Source organism: Peromyscus eremicus, chromosome 3 (assembly GCF_949786415.1).
Source record: "Peromyscus eremicus chromosome 3, PerEre_H2_v1, whole genome shotgun sequence".
In the NCBI taxonomy this organism is placed as follows: Eukaryota; Metazoa; Chordata; class Mammalia; order Rodentia; family Cricetidae; genus Peromyscus; species Peromyscus eremicus.
This window is the reverse complement of record NC_081418.1, coordinates 119,229,291-119,235,852: the sequence shown is the minus strand read 5'-3', so window position 1 is coordinate 119,235,852 and position 6,562 is coordinate 119,229,291. Positions and strand designations below refer to the sequence as shown.

Sequence of the window (6,562 nt, the reverse complement as noted above, 5' to 3'; positions counted from 1 at the left end):
TGAAGATTAGCAGAGTGGCTGGGTCTGTGGATAGTTGTGTTTTGAGTTAGACCAGGTGTCAAAGAAAATTAATGTTGACTTGAATAGAAATTTTAGTTTAGGTCATAGGATTAAATGTGGACTCATTGTTATAACTGATATATTAAACACGGGTTATAAAGGTCTTCCCATAGCCTGCCTGCATGATCTAGCTCTCTTTTTGACTTCTTCTTCCACCACCCTGGACTCCCAGGTTGCCTTTGCTTTTTCATTCCTGCAGGAAGCTCCTTTCCATGCCAGGGCCTCTGGTTCTTCTCCTGGAACTTTAATTCCAAACTGTCCTCCTGGACACTCCGGCTCATTCTTTTGGCCTCAATCTAATTGTTACTTCGTTGAAGAGGCATTACTCTCAGATACAAATTCAGTTAGTATATTTAACATGATTATCTTCACTAAAATTATGGAAATGAGTCAGGCTATAGACTCAATTGATTCTTGAAACAGCGAGCTCAGGGAAGGTGCAGACATGACTGGATCCGGAGACTAGAAAGCAATGGCCTCCGGCATCCTGGCTCTGCTCTGTTACTCCATCCTCTCAGCTCGGCGACTCTCTATTCTCATTTCTCCCCAGCAGAGAACTGACTTATCTCATGTTGCAGGGAGAAAATGAAGCATGACTGGAGACCATTTCATCTTTTTCTTTCCTGGCCCGGGTAGGATTGTGCTAGGATAGGCCATGGAGCCCTGTGTTTGAGGCCATGTTTCCAAAGGGGTATGGAGAATGTGGAGCAGGAAGGATGAAGGGGGCTAAGAAGGATTGTATACAAATGCCCAGAGATCTTTATTTCAGACTCCTTTTAATTGATGTTCCTTTTCTTGACAGTTGTGATGATTTTTGTATTTCAGCCTGCCAAGAGCTCCTCCAGGTTGGAAATCAGTGTTCATGGCTGCATTCCCAGTGCCTGTGGGTGCTACATAGTAGGAACTTGGTCATTTACATGTGGACTGAATGGATTAAATAGTCAAGAAACTGAGACTATATGAGTAGGAATGAAGTTTAAAAATAGCCATGATGATGATGACAGCCAACTTTATTAGACTCTTCTAAGTATTTAAGTGCTATGATTTTAGTTAATTTTCAGGTGTTAATTTTTTGATGTATGCCCACCACAGTGCCTAGCACATATTAGCATTTATTGAGTGCATATTAATCACGCACAAGTAGAAAGTGAGTGGATTCCGTATGAGTGTAGTGGGATAAAAGCTTCTCCAGGGGCGAAGACTATGATAGAGGGAGATTAGATATCTCCACGAAGTGGAGGAGGGTGGACATGGCCTTCTTACTCTGTTACTCCCCCCACCATCCTGATCTCTCTCATGAGTCACCATTCTCACACACTTCTGTCTTTTCAGCTGTCTTTGATGCCTAACTGTACAGTAAGTTAAGCACAGCATGCTTGGTGATGTCCAGTCATGGTTGTTTGACCATTTTCATTTACTCTTTTTTGGTGTTCCTTGTATAGAGTTTTACCAAGTGTTTTTTTTTTTTTTTTTTTTTGCTATTTCAAAATGCTTTATTTTCACTTGGTCCCGAGACTTGGGAGGGGCTCCAGAGCGGTTAACAAAGCTGCCTAGAGGTTCAGGGTGAAGGTCCTGAGGCTGGCTGGTGCAGAGCAGAGGAGGGAGCCCCTTGGAAGGTGAGGCCTCCTAGTCATGCTTGAGAGTGAACCTCTTGAAGAGGTACTCGCCCAGAGATGGCGAGGACACACCGGTCTGTGCTGGAACACTGGTCTGTGCTGGCTGTGGCCCAGCCACCCTGCGGAGGTTGGTCAGGTGGTTGCCCATCTTCTTGATGAGCTTCACCTCCTCATCCAGGAAGTGGTTTTCCAGGAAGTCACAGAGGTGAGGATCTGTGCGAGCAGAAGCCAGGGCATGAAGATCCAAGAGGGCCCGGTTCAGGCTCTTCTCCAGGACCAAGGCAGCTTCCATGGCCTCCTGGGATTTACCCCACTCATCTTGAGAGGGCTTCTGCACATCCTGCGCGGCCTCCGTGTTCGTTCTGCATCTTGAGCAGCCGCTGGGCGCCCACGCGCTTCTCCTCCGCCAATTCGCAGAAGAAGGGGCCGACACCCTCCAGAGCCACGTCATCCCGGTCAAAATAGTAGCCCAAAGAGAGGTAGGTGTAGGAGGCCCGCAGGTGCAAGGTGACCAGGCGGTTCACTGCAGCCTCCACTTCGGTGGAATAATTCTGACGGACCTGGGAGCTCATGGCTGATAGGCAGTGGAGCTAACCGCGGAGAGACGGTGCTGGCTGGTCCTGGGAGCCGAAGGCGGCGAGGAGATGGTCCCAGGGGCTGCGACTGGAGACACTGGGAGGCAGCTGGACGCTAACAAAGGGAGGCCCTGGGTCTGCTCCATCCAAACACTGTTGAAGCAAGACACAGACACAGGATCTCCGGGCGCTCAAGTTTTGCATTTTTGAGTATTTGAACTTCAGGAACTTTTCTTAAAGGCAAAGATCCTACTGATAAAACCTTAGGAGACCTTCCTCTTTACTGATGTGATAAGGGCCACTTAGACGTGGATGTGATAAATTCATGGTTTTTGGCTACTTTATCTCTTGTCAGGAGAGGTTTGAATGGCTAGCCAGCTCTGTTTGCCTGCATGTGTGGCAGCTGGATCTCAGTCCTAAGACTGAGAGCCGTCCTGCATGGTCAGGTTGTGGAGAAAAAGCTTAGCACTGTGATATGTGGGCAGTCTTTTATAACATGAACACTGATCGGTGCATTACCGTATGTGATACTGTCAGCACTGGCTAAAGAGCAGAAGGCGGAGATCAATTCATCCAAGAACAAATGCCCAGATTCAAAGTCTTCTTCCTCTTTCCTTTCACCAGTCCCTTACCTTTCTATTGTGACTAGTGTGACCCATGGATACTTCTTGTGCACAGCCAAGGTTGGCCACAGCAAGCAGAGGAGTTTTTATCAGAACTTTTGATATTATGGGACAAAATAAACGACTTAAATGCAAAAAAAAAAAAAAAAAGACATTTAGGAGGAAGTATAAAGAGTAGATTGGTTCATGTGACTGGGAAGGATGATGGTGTTGACCATGGGATTAGAGAGATGAGCACAGACCCAGGAACTTTAGAGTCAGGGCACACCACTACAGAGTTCTCTTCTCTCCATCCTCATTGTCTAAATTAATTCTTTCCTCACCCCTAAGGCTTCAGATCTTAGCCGCCATAATAAAAAGAGCCCCGCTTCCTTGCCCTACCGTCTGCGTTTATTTTCTAGCTAGAGAAAGAGCAGATCAGCTGTGGTTTTGGATCCAGTGTTGAACTCTTCTTGTTCTGGGGGGAGGAGAGTGTGTGGGTGGACATTCATTCAGTCCAACTGTACAGGAGCCCCTCCTCACAAGTGGCATTCTTACTTTGCTGGTCGTCAAATATTTTAAGTAGCATCCTGAGAAATGATGTATCCTGGTTAACTAGATTTGGGTTGCTTTTCTTTCTGTGAATCTAGAGTAAGGATAATGGTGACTATGGCATTGTGTTCTGTAAGTGTGGGAAAATAGACTAGGGAGCGGAAAATGATTGCTGTCAAAATATGCCTTAGACGTTAAGTAGTTGAATTCAATATAACACAGTGTCTGGTTACAGAGCTTGTAGCTAGGCAGGTAGCTGTGCATTCTACAGCCACTTGTTAGGGGAAGTTATAGCACATCCTCCCCCTTTCCAGGTCTTTTCCTAATTAGTACCAAACCTACCTGTTTTGTTTTCAGGTGGAAATATCATCTTCCTCAGTCTAGAGGCACCAGGCCACCCTGGCTCTGCTCACAGGCACCATGACCAACTTTTCTTTTGAAAACAGACATGTAATCTCTACACCATTTCCTTCCACTGAGCTCCTCCACCTTCATCACCCAGAACCTTCCATCCCCACCCAGTCTTTTTGCCTGCCCTTGACTTCTCCTGCTTTTTTTTTTCTTTCTATTGTCTTTTCATTGTTTGATGTTGAATTGCTCCCAACAAAGGGAGGTGGCTGTAGTGTCAGCTATGGTGATGATTTAACAGATGAGGAGATGAAGGCCTGGAGACATTAAGGTGATTTATTGTTCTAGGTCACTGAAAGGCTCTAGCAGGCCAGACCATGGCAAACACAGGTCTGAGCATGGCAAACATGTTGCAGACAGGTTTTGCTTTTTGCCTTTCTGCTCCCTTGCTAAACCGTTAGATTACATTCCTAAAGCTAACCACCAAGGTCTATTCCCTTATTTGGCCACTGACTCATTCCTGAGACTGGTCACCAAGGTCCAGCTATCAAAAACTCATGGTCCAGTAATTAATATTAATTATTTTGACTAAACTAATTAAAATAAGCAATCAGAACTTACCAACACGTCCTAGTTCATTCTAACACAGACCTCCTTGCTTTCCCCTCTTAAAATTAAACCTGCAAAGCTATTTGCTTCTATTTCTGCCTGATTTAGATTCAGCCACCTTGTCTTTTTGGCTTGCTTAATAAAGGATCTCTTTGCATTTGGTTTGTGCTTAGAAATTGGTGTTTGGGTGAGGTCTGTGCCTAATCTGGGGTCCAGAGGGGAGCATCCCACAATACAAGGGTCCCTTCAGTCACAAATCTGGTAGTTGACACACAGGAAATTTTTACTCCAAAGCTCAGGTTTTTATGATTCCTTATTTTCTCTCACTATGTCTATTCATACCTTTAGTTATCATTGCCACCTCCCCAAGGCATCCTCACAATTCAGAGGGTGGGGTACATGTGTGGAGATGGCTTAGGAGTAATCTTGGAGAGGTGAATTTTGAAGTGATTCCAGAAGAAAAATTCAGGCCTTTGATGAGGCAAAAGAGACGAGACCATTCCAGAAAACATGAGCCACCCGAGTCAAGTGGCAGAATGAGAAGTGGCTTCTGTCATCTGTCACGGATCCATCCTGCATGTAGTTGCAGCGATAGCACAGCCTTAGGACCAGGATAATGAAACAAAGCTGTAGACTGAGCAGCTGCTGTGCCCAGAACCCTCTTCTGAGGACAGCCATGTGTCTTCCTGTTTGATCCTTGGGGTAACCCTGTGAGCTATGGCATGCCATTATCTCTTTTCTGCTAAGGGGACAGAGGCACAGGGGTTAATTAACTTGCCCACATCACACAACTTGTAAAGCTTACACTTGACCTTCACACTTGAGCCAATCTGACCCTGAAGTGCATTCTGTGTCTTAACTGCATGCTTAGCTATTGCTGGAGGATGCTGTGGGAATCTGGTGACAAACCAAACACGTGGTCCTACAAGTCCACTCAGAGAACCATTCTGTTTGTCAGGTACTTCATTTCTGGAAGGTTCGTCTGTGTGAGGACTGGCCACTAATTATCAATCCATAAACATTGAGGTTTTCTCGTGAGAGAAGCAAACTCAGAGCCACACCTGGATGTCTCCCTTGCCACCATTACCCCTTCTTTCTGAGCATGGCAGCATTCTGTATTTTATTTATTTCTCAGGCTGCTGCAGTGGAAGAGCCACGTGGCCACCAACTTGATGTGGGATCCAGGGCACATTGCTCATCATCTCTGGGCCCAGTATCTCCATCTGTAAGCCTGAGCTTCTCATCTCCCTTCCAGGCTCAGCATTCTCCCAATCTCGATTTCCTTGCCCAGTGGGTGACTCAGGAATCCTGGGGGTAATAAATTACATTCTGTAGTAATGAGCTTTCCCTTGGTTCCGTCTGCGCGTTCCACTTCTCACGGTGATGGGTTGAGGATGAAAAACTGTTCAGGATGAGTCCCCTACCCCTCGAGGTGCACTCTGTGGGGGAAGATGAAGGGGGCAGGTGCTCTGGGAGAGAGTGGGAACAAGGTTTGGGGCTTCAGGGGACACGTCTGCTGCTGCTGTCATCACTCACTGCCCAACCCTAAGCCCCCACAGCAGAGTCGGTTGTAGCATTGAAAGTAACCAATGAGGCTGCTGGTATTTGCTGATTATGATCAAGTACCAGCGTGGCAGAAAGAAATCGAACACCTCGGGCATCCCCGGCACTCATGAGCAAAATAACAAGCAACAGTGTTCCTAAGCTTGGTGCTAAGGAGGTAAGACATTCAACAAGTTTCCCAGGGGTTCAGCAGATGGTGCCAATCTGACGGGTAATGAGATTCCATAAAATAAATAAAATGTTACACGCCCAATTTGGGTAATTAAAAAAAAAAGGAAGAGAAAAAATTGTCTTGCCCCAGCAAAGATAATCACTATTAGCACTGTGGCACATGCCTCTCCAGTTTCCTATTATTGCATTACAGAATCAAAATGAAATCTCATTATGCACGTTGTTTGGCAACCTCAGAGTTTTAGTAATCTATGACATTTTACTATGTTACTAAATCTTCAAAAGCATACAGTGTTTTCAATAAAAAATTGCTTTTTTCTTCTTTAGTGCAAAAGTATAATGCTTGTAAAACATAACATATGCAAAATATTATGAAGGGAAACCCCCCATAATTCTAACTCCTAGCATTATTACTGTTACAATTTGAATATATGTAGCTTCTGAGTTTTTTTTCTAAAAGCGTGCT

General features: G+C 45.3%; 1 pseudogene; it reads right to left on the bottom strand.

The window, feature by feature from the left end:
* Positions 1-1,633: 1,633 nt before the first annotated feature.
* LOC131906035 (ferritin light chain 1-like) lies at positions 1,634-2,368 on the bottom strand (annotated as a pseudogene).
* Positions 2,369-6,562: the final 4,194 nt, after the last annotated feature.